The sequence below is a fragment of the Heterodontus francisci genome, chromosome 9 (genome assembly GCF_036365525.1).
Source record: "Heterodontus francisci isolate sHetFra1 chromosome 9, sHetFra1.hap1, whole genome shotgun sequence".
Taxonomy (NCBI): Eukaryota; Metazoa; Chordata; class Chondrichthyes; order Heterodontiformes; family Heterodontidae; genus Heterodontus; species Heterodontus francisci.
The window spans coordinates 4,167,972-4,186,318 of record NC_090379.1 but is presented as its reverse complement, the minus strand read 5'-3'; the positions used below and the strand labels follow the sequence as shown (position 1 = coordinate 4,186,318).

Sequence of the window (18,347 nt, the reverse complement as noted above, 5' to 3'; positions counted from 1 at the left end):
ACTCAGAAGAAGAGATTGACGTTGTCACCACTGAGAAGCAAAGGCTGGCAGTGGGGAGCCATGCCAAAAGGGAAATCTTCAAGAACCGGAACCCGCTTGCAGACTCAGGCCAGCATCAAATGGTGCAGTCTGGAAATCCAGGAACAGCACAACTCTGCTGCGTCTCCACCTCTGCTATCCAGAGAACTGCCAGCACCACAATGAGCCAGAACAGACAGGTACTGCCATGAGGGCAAGTACTGTTACCCCCCCAAGCAAGTCCTTGAGCTTGAGCCCCAGGCCTTCAGATGTGGAGGATGAGGGGAGGCATAAGACACGCATTGTCCTGAAGAGGCAGAGGAGGAATGAGTTGAAGCATTGTCTGTTGGCTGTTTGAGATGAGATGCTGGAACTTTCCAAGAATGAAAAGGCCTCAAATGTTGTCATCTTGAGAAAAGCAACAGAGTATATTAGCGGGCTGAAGGTAGAGCAACAGAAACTGAATGCAGAAAAGAAGAAACCTCAGAAAAAACAGCAACAGCTGATATGCAAATTCTCCAAGCACGAGCTGTCAAACCACTGAAACGATACATGGACTCCTAAGCTTCTGCACGTGTAAATTTCATAATCTCTATCCATGTGTAAATAATTTCTATGTTATTCAATGTAATATGTTTTTACTTGTAGCATACGAGACTTATCTTTGGAAAGAAAGGGGATATTGTATGATTTCCTTTAAGAGTGATGTCCCTTTATGATCCTAGTATGCTAATGAGCTAAGTACTAGGATGTAGTCATGTGACTCAAAGCCACCATCACTCTGCAACTGTAACACCTAAAGAAAGGTTCTGTAAGTAGTTTGCTCTGTACTGTATATAATAGTTTAGCTGTAATAAATCTGTTTGAGATCTTCAATGTACTGGACTCTACGCATCTTATTTATGTTGCATCAGACATTGCAACGCATTACAACTGACAGTGACATTTCTTTAAGCAATTTTCCCTCCAGACTCAGCTCTTTAAAAACCATAACTCTGCAAGTTGTTGGTTTGTCAGAACAAAAAATAAAGATTTTGCTCTTTAACTGTGAATGGTCCTGTACATAAACAGAGTTTATTCATTTTTCAAGGAGAGAAATTTATTCTGGATGATTAACCTGACTGCAAGTGGAGTAATTTAGAACCTGGACAAATGGGTGAGTGCTGGAGGCAGCCAGTTGGCTGCATTGGGATCTAACTGCGCTGAATATTGCGGGCCAGGGAGCAAATGATTGAAGCAGCTATTCGCCCTTGCACAGCTCCCTGTGGCTTCAGCGTAATCTTCAGACTATGGATTCATGGTAGCCTTATTTTCCAGTTATTTTAACCCCTCAATTAAATTCCAGCCTGTAACCCATTCCCAATTATCTATTGTTCTATATATAAACCCTTCAATTATATTTTAGCCTGTAGCTGGGCAATTAGGCATGGGCAATAAATGTTGGCCTTACCAGTTGCACTTACATCTTAACAAATTCAAAAAAAACTCACTCCCAGGTAGCTATTATTCTATATAGAAACAAGTCCCAACTCCTCGATTCGATTCCAGCCTTTAATTCACTCCCAGGTATCTGTTATTCTATATATAATCCCCTCCCCCCCCCCAAACTACTCGATTCGATTCCAGCCTGTAACTCACTCTCAGGTATCTGTTATTCTTTGTGTTACAACCAGGTGAGAAAGGTGTCTAGGGGTCCCTCTCAGCCTTCATCTGGTTTTACTTACAGAGTTTAATTTTAAACACACCGTGTTTTTTGCTCCCTCTTGGTGAATCCTTGTTTACTGCTTTCCAATTATCAGGAAAGAAACCAGCAGAAACAGGCTTTCTTAGGTTTAAAGAAGAAAAGTTGAAATTTATTAAACTTAAACTCTAATTTGGTTGACGCCTACTGATACACGATGCGCCCACGCTCGCATGCATGTGCGATACACACATGCAAATAGAGACAGAAAAGAGCAGAAGAAAAAAAAAGTGGAAATGTTTGAGGCATAATCTAGAAGGTTTTTGTTACGATTCTTCGAGCTCACTGTAGAGTCGTTGATTTGAGGTAGATCTTGCTTTTCGTTGGGGCCCAGTATTCTTCTTAAACATTGTTCGCTGATGGGCGCAGACAGGAGAGATCTTCTCAGTCCAGGAGCAAACAGTCTTTCTGAGTTCAAACACTTTGTGGCTAGTTCAAAAGACCCTGGAACAGCCAGTTAGTCATGTAACCAGCTGGTCTAACCAGCCCTGGATTGTATCACCTTAGCAGTCTCTGGAATGCGCCTCTTACACACAATACCTGGTGATCAAGGCCCATTGTGGGTTGAATGTGTCAGGGAATGGTCCTTTGTCCTTCCATTCATCGTCTGTTAATATGCAAATATCTTTTCCAGCCACAGCTGATCCCGCAATAAAATTAAATGTTCATGACAAAATTAAAGAGCCTTATTCTTGACAGTTGGGGGCCTCGCATGACATATATATAAAGCCCCCAAGCTCCTAGATTAGATTCCAGCCTGTAATTCACTCCTGGGTATCTGTTATTCTATATATAAACCACTCGAACCCCTCAATAGATTCCAACTCGCTCCCAGGAATCTGTTATTCTATATATAAACCCTACCAAATCCCTCTCTACCGTGCCTTCTCATTTGCCTTCTCTGAAGGTGGGAATCCTACATTATTTATTCCTCTGGGCTTGAATATGCCTTTATGATCAGAACTGAACACAGGGTGGATTGAGTGGAGCACTCAGGTGATTCAGCAATGGAGCTCAACTTTCATTCTCTTTGTTGATTGCTGCTTCACGATTTGAGCAGGTTTGGTCTCAGCCGTGATGTCCCCCATGCCAATGACAAAATATCCTGGCATCACTTATTGTTCAGTTGTATGCATGGGAAGATGCACCTGCCTAACATGCTATGCATGTAGGTACAGCAAACAGTTAGGAAGGCAAATGGCATGTTGGCCTTTATTGAAAGGGGATTGGAGTACAGGAATAAGGACATCTTGCTACAATTGTACAGGGTTTTGGTGAGACCACATCTGTGTGCAGTTTTGGTCTCCACATTGAAGAAAGGATAGACTTGCATCGGAGACAGTACAGCGAAGGTTCACTAAATTGGTCCATGGGATGATGGGGTTGGCCTATGATGAGATGCTGAGTAAATCGGGCCTATGCTGTCAGGAGCTTAGAAGCATGAGAGGCGATCTCATTGTAACATACAATATCTTGAAGGGGCTGGATAGGGTGGACACTGAGATATTGTTTTTGCTGGTTGTGGAATCTAGAACGCGGGGGCACAGTCTCAGGATAAGGGGCCGATCATTTAGAGCTGAGATGAGGAGAAATTACTTCTTTTTTATTTTATTTAGAGATACAGCACTGAAACAGGCCCTTCGGCCCACCGAGTCTGTGCCGACCAACAACCACCCATTTATACTAACCCTACAGTAATCCCATATTCCCTATCACCTACCTACACTAGGGGCAATTTACAATGGCCAATTTACCTATCACCTGCAAGTCTTTGGCTGTGGGAGGAAACCGGAGCACCCGGCGAAAACCCATGCAGACACAGGGAGAACTTGCAAACTCCGCACAGGCAGTACCCAGAATCGAACCCGGGTCCCTGGAGCTGTGCGGCTGCGGTGCTAACCACTGCGCCACTGTGCCGTGTCACAAAGGTTTGTGAATCTTTGGAATTCTCTACCCTTGAGGGTTGTGGATGCTCCATTGTTGAAATACATTTAAGGCTGGGATAGATAGATGTTTGGTCTCTCAGGGAGTCAAGGGATGTGGAGAGTGGGTAGGAAAGTGGAGTTGAAGCCTAAGATCAGCCATAAATGTATTGAATGGAGGAGCAGGCTCAATGGGCCATATGGCCTACTCCTGCTCCTACCTCTTGTGTTCTTGTGTGCTATCCCTCAGCACTATGATTCAGTATATTATTGGTAAAAGAATGAATAATTCGGTTGATTGATCAGCTGCTGCTGATTGGGTAGATGATGTTGTTGCAAATAGTGCTTTGTATTCAAGCCTGTTGGCGATTTGGTTTCTCAGAATAAGCTCAGAGCTGTGTTTTTTTATTCATTCACAGGATGTGGGCGCCACTGGCTAGGCCAGCATTTATTGCCCATTCCTTATTGCTGTTAAGAAGGTGGTGGTAAGCTGCTTTCTTGAACCGCAACATTCCATGTGGATTGTAGTTTTAATACAAATGAGTGACTTGCTAGGCCATTTCAACCCCATTGCTGTGAGTCTGGTGTCACATATCAGCAAACTCAGGTAAGGACGGCAGGTTTCCTTCCTGAAAGGGCATTAGTGAATCAACTGGGTTTTTATTTTCATGGCCACCATCACTGATGCTAACTTTTTAGTTCCAGATTTATTTAATTGGATTTAAATTCCCTGGCTACTGTGGTGAGATTTAAACTCCTGTCTCCAGATCATTCGTCCAGGCTTTTGGATTACTAGTCCAGTACCATAACCACTATGCTACCGAACTAGCTATAACAGTCTATAACCAAAGGCTCTTTTCATTTCAGTAAAAACCAAGTTACTTGCATCAAACTATTTAGTTGCAGGTTTTAACTTCCCTATAAGGCAGATTAACTTTTTTTATGGTTTTCAATTAGTCTTAGTGCAGAGCACCTTTGAGCAGGAATTGATGAACGTGCACTAGATTTCATAGTGTAATCTCCTTAATTTGAGTGGAAGGTTTTGTCAGATGGAATGTTTATTAGACTGACTTCAGGGCTGTTTCTCCCTGAAGGGTCACCCAATGCTCCACTGAGCATTAGATTTTTATAGATGATTGCTTTTTATTTCACTTGCAATTCAAAGTACAAGTTAAAAGCTAAATCTTTCAAATATTTTTCACCCCTCCTTAACTTTTTCTGCTAATCTGCACATCAGGTAAGTAAACTCTCAGAGTAATTAACGAAAAGGAAGTGTAGCAGATAAAGAGAATGAAATTGGAGAACACACCAAGAGGGACAAATGTTAGAGTGGGATAGAGTAAGAAAATCCATCTCCTCTTCACTTCTTGCCCCAAAGCCTTCTCTGGCATTGCTAGTTTAGGAGTACATTAAAGATCCCACAGTACTATTGGAAGAGGAACAGGGAGTTCTCTCACCAGTGTCCTAGCCAACATTCCTCTTTCAACCAACACCACCAAAAACCGATTTCTGCACATTCACTTATTGCTGTTTGTCAGGTCTTACTCTGCACAAATTGTCGACATAACAGTGGCTTCAAAGTAATTCATTATATGAATCTCTTCACTTCCGAGAGAAATGATATGGCACCATACAAATTTAACTGAATGAATATTTTCAGTGTATAAGGAACTGAAATCCAGTTCCGTTACATGTTATTCTCCAGTGTTGCTGTTTTCCTGCTCTAATTCTTTTTCGGGGTCATTCAGTAAGACGGCACCCTTTAACAAAGGAACTTGGAAATCCCACACCTTCAGCCCTCCCATAAGGTTGGAATCTGATGTTGCTGAAGGTTGTCTACCATAGTTTGGAAGTGAGAGCAAAGTTGACCGAGATAAGATGATGTCAATAGAAACAGAAAGTGCTGGAAATACTCAGCAGGTCTGGCGGCATCTGTGGAGAGAGAAACAGTTAATGTTTCAGGTCGATGACCTTTCATCAGAACTGGCAAAGATTAGAAATGTAATAGGTTTTGAGCAAGTGAAGGGAGTGGGGAGGGGGGAGGGGGAGAAGAACAAAAGGGAAGGTCTGTAATAGGGTAGAGGACAAGAGAGATTAAATGACAAAGATGTCATGGAACAAAAGCAAATGGAGTGGTAATAGTTGTAGTAAAAGCCAAAGCAGAGAGAGTATTAATGGCAGAGTAATGAACAGCTCTGTCCAAAAGCAAAAACATGAAAAACCAGTTTAAGACCAGCACATGGTAAAAAAAAACAAGCAAAATGGGGTTTATGAGCTGAAATTGTTGAATTCAATGTCAAGTGCGTATACTAAATTGAAAGAAGTACAAGTAAATTGCTGCTTAACCTGAAAGGAGTGTTTGGAGCCTTGGATGGTGAGGAGAGAGGAGGTAAAAAGGCAGGTGTTACTCCTCCTGTGATTGCATGGGAAGCAGACCGTGTTGGAGTAATGGAAGACTGGACCAGAATGTCTCAGAGGGAATGGTCCCTTCGGAATGCTGACAAGGGAGGCGAAGATATGTTTGCTGGTGACATCATGCTGGAGGTGGCAGAAATAACGGAGGGTGATCCTTTGAATGTGGAGGCTGGTGGAATGAAAAGCGAGGACAAGGGGGAACCCTATTGCGGTTCTGTGAGGGTGGGGAAGGGGTGAGGGCAGAAGTGCAGGAGATGAGTTGGTCATGGTAGAGGGCCCTGTCAACCACAGTGGGGGAAATCCTCAGTTGAGGAAAAAGGAAGACATATCAGAAGCGCTGTGGTGGAAGGTTGCATCATCAGAGCAGATGTGACAGAGACTGAGAAACTGGGAGAATGGAATGGAGTCCTTACAGGAGGCAGCGTATGAAGAAGTGTGGTCGAGGTACCTGTGGGAGTCGGTGGGCTTGTAATGAATATTGGTGGACAGACTATCCCCAGAAATGGAGACATAGAAGTCGAGGAAGGGAAGGGGAGTGTCGGAGATGGACCATGTGAAGGTGAGAGAAGGGTGGAAATTGGAAACAAAGTTGATGAAGTTTTCCAGTTCGGGGCGAAAGCAGGAAACGGCACCGATACAATCATCAATGTACCAGAAATATAGTTGGGGGAGGGGCCCTGAGTAGGACAAAAACAGGGAATATTCGACATACCCCACAAAAAGACAAGCATAACTAGGACCGGGTACCCATAGCAATACCTTTTATTTGGAGGAAGTGAGTGAAGTTGAAGGAGAAGTTGTTCAATGTGAGAACAGCTTCAGCCAGGCGGAGGAGGGTGGTGGTGGATGGAGACTGGTTTGGCCTCTGTTCCAGGAAGAAACTGAGAGCCCTCAGACCGTCCTGGTGTGGGATGGAGGTATAGAGAGATTGGACATCCATAGTGAAGAGGAGGCAGTCAGGGCCAGGAAACTGGAAATTGTTGAAATGACATCAGAAGAGTCACAGATATAGGTGGAAAGAGACTGGACAAGGGGAGAAAAAATAGAGTCAAGATCAGAAGAAATAAGTTCAGTTGGGCAGGGGCAGGCTGAAACGGTGGGTCTACCAGTCTTGTTTGTGGATTTTAGGAAGGAGATAGAAGGCTCTCTGTTCTGGGAGAAGCTGTTCGAGGTTGAGGGACTATGGGGTGGGTAGCTGTGGAGGGAAGATCTCTGGAGGAGTTGATGTCGGTAACAGCTCTGGAGACAGTGGCTTGATGTTCGGTGGTGGAACCATGGTCCACGGGGGAGGTAGGAAGAAGTGTCTGAGAGTTGGCACAGCCTCTGAAAGATAGAGGTTGGTACGCCAGCTAACAACAGCATCACCCTTGTCAGCAGGTTTGATCACAATGTCAAGGTTAGATTGAGAGAACGGAGTGCAACAAGTTCAGAAGAAGACAGGTTAAAGTAAGGAAAGCAGAGAAATTAGGATGGCCGATGTCACAGCGACAGTTCTCAATGAAAAGATTAAGAGTGGGTTCTCAATGAAAAGATCAAGTGCGAAATTCATTGAGGTGGGGCGCAGGGAGATAAAGCTGAGTCCTTTACTAAGTACAGATTGTTCAGCGTCATAGAGGGGGGATGGTCAGAGGGTATTGTGAATACATGCCAAGGGGTGAGATTAGAAGGGAAGGGGTCAGAAGGAAGTGAAGAGGAAGAAAGATCTGGAGAGGTGTTGGTACCCGGGTTACCAGTTTACTTGCTGTAATTTGTAGCAGGATGACAGAGCTAACTTAAGATCATGTCTCAAATGGTGCAAAACACTGTTACAGAACACTGCTCTCCTTTAGAGCATCCAATCAGACTTCTAAACAGGGGCAAACGTTCTACGTTCTGTACGGGTATCAGGAGTGTTTTGCCTCACTAATTGGACCACACGGAAGATACCAGAAAGTCTGCGCAGTCATTTGTCTCTCCTGGCATTCGTGTTTGGGAAACCCCATCACCAGCAAAGGCTGGCATAGTGTTGGTGGTATGTTTATGTTCTTTGTGCTATGATTCACAGAAGCTGCAGGTTAATATCAGGAGACCTTGGCTATGTTTCTCCAAGTGATAACTGTAATACAGCTTTCTAGACTCAGAAATTTATTAACAGTTACAGTCTGTGCTTACATTGTGCAGTCTGTCATTGATGTAAGCGTGGGGTGCAGACTGGAGAGGCCTCCCTCTCCCATCCTCCAGGGATGTGTCTGGGTGGGAGTGCTTTGATACATAAAGACCACAACAAAAGGAAGAGAAAGGCTTAATTATACAGCACCTTATCAAGTTTCCCAAAAACGTGCTGGAGTGTTTCACTTACGATCAGCTACTTTAAAATAATCACTTCCAGACTGACTGTTTTCAACCTCACCCTCACTGTTTTCCTGAAGCCCACGTGACATAGACTCCAACTGTCCCCAGAGTAACTCTCAGCCACCTATCATTCCAGCCTTTGCTGGCCTCTGACTTCCAATCTATTAAATTTGCAATGCTCTTCAGCCCTGCAGTCTCCACTGTTCCAGCACTGCTTCAGGCACCCAGTGTCAGCAGCAAGTACTTCTAGATCTGATAGAGCAGAATGAGACGCACCAAAACACTTTATCTTCCTGCTAACCATCTCGTGAAGCAACAGTTTTATGAATGTGTTTATTACCCTTTCTTGAGCAATGCTTGGTATTCCCAAGAGCCCAATCTGGAGGATTGAAGTTAGAGCAGACTGTTCTTCATATCCTTGGCGAGAGGTCAATATACCACAGTGAGAAAGTTGGTGACTATGACCAATGTTACAGGGTCAGTGTGAAGAGAGTTCTAACCTGCAGGAATTGCCGTGTGGAGAGGCAAGATTGTTAGGAGGCATTGTGCACTGATCTGCCATTGCTTTAACTGCAGCATAGAAGCCTGCTGTGCAGTAGTGACACGTAAGTGCATAATATTTGGGTATAAAGTGCCTCTGTCAATTTTCCACACAGATGTAGCTGCATGTTACATTAATTATGTCGGCACTAATAATAATGTCATTTCATGCTTAGACAATTTTATTTACAACATAGAATTCATTTAAATATCTTTTAATTTAAAAATATGTCTGCAGTCAGATTCTTCACTCTCAAGTCCAAAAGACAATTAACTCGGTGAAGAGGGCATTATCCCAGAATGTGTCCATCATCCAGCACTGAGATTGTAGACATGTCCCCACCTCCCCTTACACCACAATGCCTACAGGTGGATTTTAGTAAAGTGAGGAGATGTGTGCTGCCTGAAGATGTAATTAATTTGTATGGAAAGGACATAGTCCTGCACTAAATATATTTGTCTAGGAAGAGAACAGTGTGTACAAAGTCAGTCGGAGGGTGATTCCTCACAGAGAAAATGAACTGCAGTTCCATCGACCCACCAGGGTCACAACTTCATCAGCACCCCCCCCCCATTGTAGGGCTCACACACAAGCTGCATGAATGAGAGAGGGATTTTGCAGTATAGAATAAAAGTGAGGGTTTCTTCAGCAGATTATCTTTGAGGAATCATAAGAAAAAGATCAGTGTATTCTTTGGTCCCATTCTTTGATCCTGAGCAAATCAGCTTTTGAGCCATGAAACAATAATTTAAAACATATCAGGTCAATCAGTCAGCTTCGATCTACAAAGGGCGATGGTGCTAAATCTGGTGAAGAGTTCAGGTCTTTGATGTCTTAGTTCTAAGAGGCTTCATAGTACAGTACACTTGATGCTTCACTCTTTCTAGTGAGGCCCCAACCCTGAGTAGACAGAAGGGATCACCATTCTAAGTTGCACTTTGTGAGAAATTCACAACACTGTTCTTCCCCTCCCCCGCCCAGGAGCTGAGTTCACATTGCACTGCGGTGACAAGACTGGAAGGCTCTCTGTTCTGGAAGTAGCTGACGTAATATGGCTGAATATTCTTCCAACTGGGTTTGTGTTGCACTGAAAAGGATAAATAGAACATCGAACATAGAACAGTACAGCACAGTACAGGCCCTTCGGCCCAAGATGTTGTGCCGAACCTTTAACCTACTCTAAGATCAAACTAACTACCTACCCTTCATTCTACTACCATCCATGTACCTATCCAAGAGTCGCTTAAATGTCCCTAACGTATCTGCTTCTACTACCACCGCTGGCAGCGCATTCCATGCACCCACCACTCTCTGTGTAAAGAACCTACCTCTGACATCTCCCCGAAACCTTCCTCCAATCACCTTAAAATTATGCCCCCTGGTGATAGCCCTTTCCACCCTGGGAAAAAGTCTCTGGCTATCCACTCTATCTATGCCTCTCATCATCTTGTACCCCTCTATCAAGTCACCTCTCATCCTTCTTCGCTCCAATGAGAAAAGCCCTAGCTCCCTCAGTCTTTCTTCGTAAGACATGCCCTCCAGTCCAGGCAGCATCCTGGTAAATCTCCTCTGCACCCTCTCTAAAGCTTCCACATCCTTCCTATAATGAGGCGACCAGAACTGAACACAATATTCCAAGTGTGGTCGAACCAGGGCCTTATAGAGCTACAGCATAACCTCGCGGCTCTTAAACTCAATCCCCCTGTTAATGAAAGCCAACACACCATACGCCTTCTTAACAACCCTATCAACTTGGGTGGCAACTTTGAGCGATCTATGGACATGGACCCCAAGATCCCTCTGTTCCTCCACACTACCAAGAATCCTGTCTTTAAGCCTGTATTCTGCATTCAAATTCAACCTTCCAAAATGAATCACAGATTGAACTCCATCTGCCACTTCTCAGCCCAGCTCTGCATCCTGTCAATGTCCCGTTGCAACCGACAACAGCCTTCCTCACTATCCACAACTCCAGCAACCTTCGTGTCATCGGCAAACTTGCTAACCCAGCCTTCCACTTCCTCATCCAAGTCATTTATAAAAATCACAAAGAGCAGAGGTCCCAGAACAGATCCCTGCGGAACACCACTGGTCACCGAGCTCCTTGCTAAATACTTTCCATCTACTACCACCCTCTGTCTTCTATGGGCCAGCCAATTTTGCATCCAGACAGCCAACTTCCCCTGTATCCCATGCCTCCTTACTTTCTGAATGAGCCTACCATGGGGAACCTTATCAAACGCCTTGCTAAAATCCAGATACACCACATCCACTGCTCTTCCTTCATCAGTGTGTTTTGTCACATCTTCAAAGAATTCAATAAGGCTTGTGAGGCATGACCTGCCCCTCACAAAGCCATGCTGACTGTCTCTAATCAAACTATGCTTTTCCAAATAATCATAAATCCTGTCTCTCAGAATCCTCTCCAATAATTTGCCCACTACCGACGTAAGACTGACTGGTCTATAATTCCCAGGGTTATCCCTATTCCTTTTCTTGAACAAGGGAACAACATTTGCCACCCTCCAATCATCCGGTACTACTCCAGTGAGGATGCAAAGATCATCGCCAAAGGCGCAGCAATCGCTTCCCGTAATATCCTTGGGTATATCCCGTCTGCCCGGACTGATCCCCGGACTTATCTGTCCTCATATCATTCAAAATTTCCAGCACATCCTCCCTCTTAACCTCAACCTTTTCGAGCATATCAGCCTGTTCCACGCTGTCCTCACAAACGACCAGTTCCCTCTCACTAGTGAATACTGAAGCAAAGTATTCATTTAGGACCTCCCCTACCTCCTCCGACTCCAGGCACAAGTTCCCTCCACTATGCCTGATCGGCCCTACCCTCACTCTGGCCATCCTCTTGTTCCTCACATAAGTGTAGAACGCCTTGGGATTTTCCTTAATCCTACCCGCCAAGACTTTTTCATGTCCCCTTCTAGCTCTCCTAAGTCCATTCTTCAGTTCCTTCCTGGCTACCTTGTAACCCTCTAGAGCCCTGTCTGATCCTTGCTTCCTCAACCTTAAGTAAGGTTCCTTCTTCCTCTTGACTAGCTGTTCCACATCTCTTGTCATCCAAGGTTCCTTCACCCTACCATCCCTTCCTTGCCTCATCGGGACAAACCTATCCAGCAGTCGCAGCAAGTGCTCCCTAAACAACCTCCACATTTCTGTCGTGCATTTCCCTGAGAACATCTGTTCCCAGTTTATGCTCCCCCGTTCCTGCCGAATAGCATTGTAATTCCCCCTCCCCTAATTAAATATTTTCCCGTCCCGTCTGCTCCTGTCCCTCTCCATGACTGTAGTAACGGTCAGGGAGTTGTGATCACTATCACCGAAATACTCTCCCACCGAGAGATCTGCCACCTGGCCTGGTTCGTTGCCAAGCACCAAGTCCAACATAGCCTCCCTTCTAGTCGGCCTATCTACATACTGAGTCAGGAAACCTTCCTGGACACAGGTGTCTTTTCTCTGATGGTGGCGCATCTGGGTAAGATTGTGCGTTGAAAACTTCCTTTTCCCTATTGAACTTCGTTCAAATACCAATAGAAACTAAAGGATGCTGCCTGATAGAACACTCATTTCCCATTCCGAGCTCAAACAATATTCTCCTTATCTCCGTGCACCCCCGCCATTCTTTTTGCCAATCACCTTAAATCTGTGATCAGTGGTTTGCCACCCTCCTGTCAGTGGAAACAGCTTCTCGCTATTTATTAAGAACATAGGAGCAGGAATAGGCCATTCAGCCCATCAAGCCTGCCCCGCCATTCAATATGATCATGGCTGATCATCCACTTCGATGCCTTTTTTCTGTACTGTCCTCATATCCCCTTATGTAATTTGTATTTAGAAATCTGTCAATCTCTGCTTTAAACATATTCATGTTAATGGGCTTTCACAGCCCTCTGGGGTAGAGAATTCCAAAGATTCACAACCCTCTGAGTAAAGACATTTCTCCTCATCTCTGTCCTAAGCGGCTTCCCCCTTATTTTGAAATTGTGTCCCCTGTTTGCTGACTCCCCAACCAGGGGAAACATCTTAGCTGCATCTACCCTGTCCATCCCTTTAAGTATTTTGTAGATTTCAATGAGATCACCTCATTCTTCAAAACTCTGGAGAATACAGGTCCAGTTTCCCCAATCTCTCTTCATATAACAGTCCCACCATCCCAGGAACAAGTCTGGTGAACCTTCGTTGCACTCCCTCTATGGCAATAATATCCTTCCGAAGGTAAAGGGACCAAAACTGCACACAGTACTTCAAGCGCAGTCTAACCAAGGTTCTATACAATTGAAGCAAGACTTTACTACTCCTGTACTCAAATCCTCTTGCGATAAAGGCTGATATACCATTAGCCTTCCTAATTGCTTGCTGCACCTGCATGTTAGCTTTCATTGACTTATTGACAAGGACACCCAGGTCCCTTTGTACATCTACACTTTCTAATGTCTTACCATTTAAGAAATACTCTGCACATCTGTTCCTCCTACCAAACTGGATAACCTCACATTTTTCCACATTATATTCCATCTGCCACATTCTTGCCCACTCACTAATTCTGTCCAAATCCCCTTGGGCCGCTTTGCATGTTCCTCACAACACACATTCCCACCTAGTTTTATGTCATCCGTGAACTTGGAAATATTACATTTGGTCCCCACATCCAAATCATTGATATATATTGTCTACAGCTGAGACCAAAGCACTGATCCCTGCGGCACCCCACTTATCACAGCCTGCCAATGCGAGAATGACCTGTTTATTCCTACTCTCTGCTTTCTGTCTGTTAACCAATCCTTAATCCATGCCAGTATATTACCTCCTATTCCCACATGCTTCAATTTTGCTAACCAACCTCCTATGGGGGACTTTATCAAAAGTCTTCTGAAAATCCAAGTACACCACGTCCACCAACTCCCCTTTATCAATTCTGCTAGTAACACCCTCAAAAAACTCCAACAGATTTGTCAAACATGATTTCCTATTCATAAATCCATGTTGACTATGTCCAATCAGATCATTATTATCCAAGTGTCCACTTATCACATCTTTTAGAATAGATTCTAGCATTTTCCCAATGACTGATGTGGGGCTAACAGGTCTGTAATTCCCTGTTTTCTCTCTCCCTCCCTTCTTAAATAGTGGGGTGACATTTGTGACATTCCAATCTGCAGGAACTGCTCCAGAATCTGTAGAATTTTGGAAGATGCTCACCAATGCATCCACTATCTCCATAGCTACCTCTTTCAATACTCTGGGATGTAGAATATCAGGTCCTGGGGACTTATCAACCCTCAGCCCCATTAATTTCTCCAATACAACCTTCTTACTAATAATAATTTCCTTCAATTCCTCATTCCTCCTAATCCCTTGGATCTCTAATTCTGGGAGATTTCTTGTATCTTCCTCAGTGAAGACTGACACAAAGTAATCATTTAGCTTCTCTGCCATTTCTCTATTCCCCATTATAAATTCTCCTAACTGCCTATAATGGACCCACATTTGTTTTAGCCAAATGTTTCCTTTTTAACGTACCTGTAGAAGCTTTTACAGTCCGTTTTTATATTTTTTGCTAGCTTACATTCATATTCTATTCACTTTTTCTTTATCAGTTTCTTGGTCCTCCTTTGCTGTATTCTAAAATCCTCCTAATTCTCAGGTTTACTACTATTTCTGGCAACTTTATAGGCCTTTTCCTTTACTCTTATACAATCCTGAACTTCCTTTATTATCCATGGTTGACTGCCTTTACTTTTGGGGTTTTTGTGCCTTGAAGGAATGTATAGTTGCTGTAAACTATATCATATTTCTTTAAAGACTATCCATTTTCTATGCACGTCATACCTTTTAATGTATTTTCCCAATCCACCTCAGCCAATTTGCTCCTCATAGTTTCATAATTTCCTTTGCTCAAATTTAACACCCTGGGTTCAGATTAAACTACTTCACTTTCAAACATAATGTAAAATGGTCATTCATCCCTAAAGGTTCTTTTACAACAAGATTATTAATTAGCCCTTTTTCTTTGCCTAACACTAGATCTAAAATAGCCTGTTCTCTGGTCAGTTCCTCAAGATACTGCTCTAGAAATCCATCCCTAACACCCTCCAGAAACTCATCCTCCACAGCATTAGTGCTCATTAGGTTTACCCAATCCATATGCAATTTGAATTCACCCATAATTACTGTATTGCCCATGCCACATGCTTCTGTAATCTCCTGAATAATACCAAGCCTCACACTACAACTGCTGTTTGGTGGCCTATAAACAGCTCCTACCAATGTTTGTTGCCCCTTGCTGTTTCTTAGCTCCACCCAAATAGATTCCATATTTTATTCTTCCGATCTGAGATCCTCCCTTACTAATGTACTGATTCCATCCCTTATTATCAGTGCAACGCCACCTCATTTTCCTTTTTGCCTGTCTTTCCTAAATGCCGAATATCCTTGAATATTCAGTTCCCAGTCTTGGTCACCCTGTAGCCACGTTTCCATTATGGCAATTAGATAATACCCATTTACCGCTATTTGGGCCTTTAAATCATCTACCTTGTTGCAAATGCTGCGTGCATTCAGGTAGAGTGCCCTTAACCTTGTCTTCTTGACATTCTGCATTCTAAGCCTAGTTGATGCTCACCTTTGTTTCCCCTGCCTTCTAATGTCACTTGCTACTTTTCTACCTCCTGTTACTAGCTTTACTTTCTTCCAATTTGAGCTACCCCTCAGGTTCCCACCCCCCTGACAAACTAGTTTAAACCTTCCCCAACAGCACTAACAAATCTCCCTGCGAGGATGTTAGTTCCGGTCCTGTTAAGGTGTAGCCTGTCCATCTTGTACAGGTCCCACCTGCCCCAGAACTGGTCCCAATACCTCAGAAATCTGATGCCCTCCCTCCTACACCAATTCTCCAGCCACGTGTTCAATCGATCAGTCCTCCTATTCCAATGCTCACTAGCACGTGGCACTGGGAGTAATCCTGAGATTACTGCTTTGGAGGTCCTGCTTTTTAATTTCCTTCCTAACTCCCTAAAATCTGCTTTCAGGACCTCATCCCTCTTCCTACCTATGTCATTGGTACAAATGTGGACCACGACCTCTGGCTGTTCACCCTCCCCCAGAAGGATGTCCTGCAGCCGCTCCGTGACATCGTTGACCCTAGCACCAGGAAGGCAACATACCATCCTGGAGTCACGTTTACTGCTGCAGAAACGCCTGTCTGATCCCCTGACTAACGAATTCCCTATCACTATTGCTCTTCCAATGTTCTTCCTCCCCTCCTGTGCAGCTGAGCCACCTGCGGTGCCACGGACATTGCTGTGGCTGCACACCCTGAGGAACCATCACTCTCACAAGTATCCAAAATGGAAAACTGATTAGCAAGCAAGATAGACTCAGGGGACTCCTGCACTGCCTGCGTGCTTCTCATAGACTACCATTCTCTCTCTGCCTGCACGCTCCTAATCTGCGGTGTGATCACCTCCCTAAACATGTTATCCACGTAGTTTTCCGCCTTGCGGATGCACAACAGTGACTCCAGTTGCTGCTTGAGTTCCGAAACCCAGAGCTCAAGCCTCTACAGTCTAACAAAACCCCAAATAGTATGACGCTTGACTCCTCAGGTCTGTTGACGTGCTGACAGTTGTACATTTGGTCATGTCTAGAAACACTGAAGTGGAACTTGGACTAGTCTGTCGCATCCCTGTGGCTTTATTGCTGAACAGACTGAATCAACATTATACTGCTCTAATATAACAAAGAAGTTGTTACAAAAAATGATACTTTTTCTACTCTTAAACAAAGAAGGCTATTTGTTTTTGTTTTGTTGTAGGATTGTGTAAGGCCGATTATGGGGTACATGTCCCATTCTCTTGCATTGTGTAAACCCTATCCCATTTTGTCGGATTGAGGTAGATGAGGTGAGACCTTGGAAGGATACGATAACGCAAGATTTTTAAATTGGATGTGTTGGATACAGGGAGCCATTGTAGATCAGCAACGATGGAGTGTGAGGCAGCATAGAGGCAGCTAATTTTTGAACTGATTTGAACTTAAAGATGGGAGGCCAGCAAATAAGATATTGGTCTACAGATGAGAAAAATGTGGATAAGGCTTTCAGCAATAGTGGAACTGAGATGGGGTTGGAGGCAGTTACATAGATGGAGGTAAGCAGTCTCAGTGATCAATGGGATGTGGGATTTGAAACTCAACCCAAGGCTGAATTGGATGCAACCTGTCTGGTGCAACCTGAGCAAGGGGCTGGGGATGGAAGTGGAGTCATTGGTAAGGGAGGGCAGTTCATGGCAGGAGCTGAAAATGATGCCTTTGCTTTTCCTAATATTATGGCTCATCCAAGTGTAGATTCCAACCTTGCAGTCTGCCACCAAAGAGATGGTGGTAGGGCTGAGGAAAGTGCTGGCTTAGCAAGTGCCTGTGGACTACTTAAGGACAAATGTACGTGAGGAAGAGGAATGGGAAAAGGATAGATCCTGGAGGAACTCTAGAGTTGATGGAGCAGGGAGGGATTTCAATGCTGGAGTTATGCTGGTTGGATTTAAATGGGTAGGGAGCAATGCTTCCTTTAAAATGTAGTTGCTGAATGCGCATCCGTTTTTCTTTTCAGCGTCGGTCCCTTTAAATGTTTTTTTTGTGTGGCTGTGCACAGTCGTTATTTGTCACAGAACAGGGCATGTGCTGTACATTTCAGGCTGCAGCACAGCTCACACCCATGCAGTTTAACGCAAACATTGATAGGGAGTGGAGCCAAAATAACAACAACAACTTGTATTCATATAGCACCTTTAACATAATGAGATGCCCAGGAGCGTTATCAAGCAAGATTTGACACTGAGCCACATAAGGAGATATTAGAACAGGTGACGAAAAGCTTGGTCAAAGAGGCAGATTTTAAGGAGTGTCTTAAAGGAGGAGAAGGGCAAAGAGGCGTAGGGAGAGTGTTCCAGAGCTTAGGGCCTTGGCAGTGCTGAAGTGATTAAAATCAGGGATGCTCAGGAGGCCAGAGTTAGAGGAGCGCAGATATCTCGGAGGATTGTGGGGCTGGAGGAGATTGCAGAGATAGGGAGGAGAATTTTAAAATGGAGACGTTGCTTAACTGGGAGCCAATGTCAGCCAGCGAGCATAGGGGTAAACAGGACATGCTGTGAGTAAGGACAAATGTAGAAGAGTTTTGGATGGCCTCAAGTTTACGGAGGGTAGACGTGGGAGGCCAGCCAGGCATGCATTGGTATAATCAAGTCTAGAGGGACCAAATGCAAAAATTAGGTTTTCAACAGCAGATGAGCTGAGGCATGGGTGAGTTGTAGGTAGAAATTGGTTGTCTTCGTGATGGCGCAGATATAGGGGCGGAATCTCATCTCGG

The 18,347-nt window shown here is 44.2% G+C and overlaps 1 protein-coding gene across 10 annotated transcripts in view; it reads left to right on the top strand.

Moving 5' to 3' along the window:
* Positions 1–18,347, top strand: part of ttll5 (tubulin tyrosine ligase-like family, member 5) — a 432,290-nt gene that overhangs the window by 299,830 nt on the left and 114,113 nt on the right. The gene's annotated exons all lie outside the window — the stretch shown is intronic.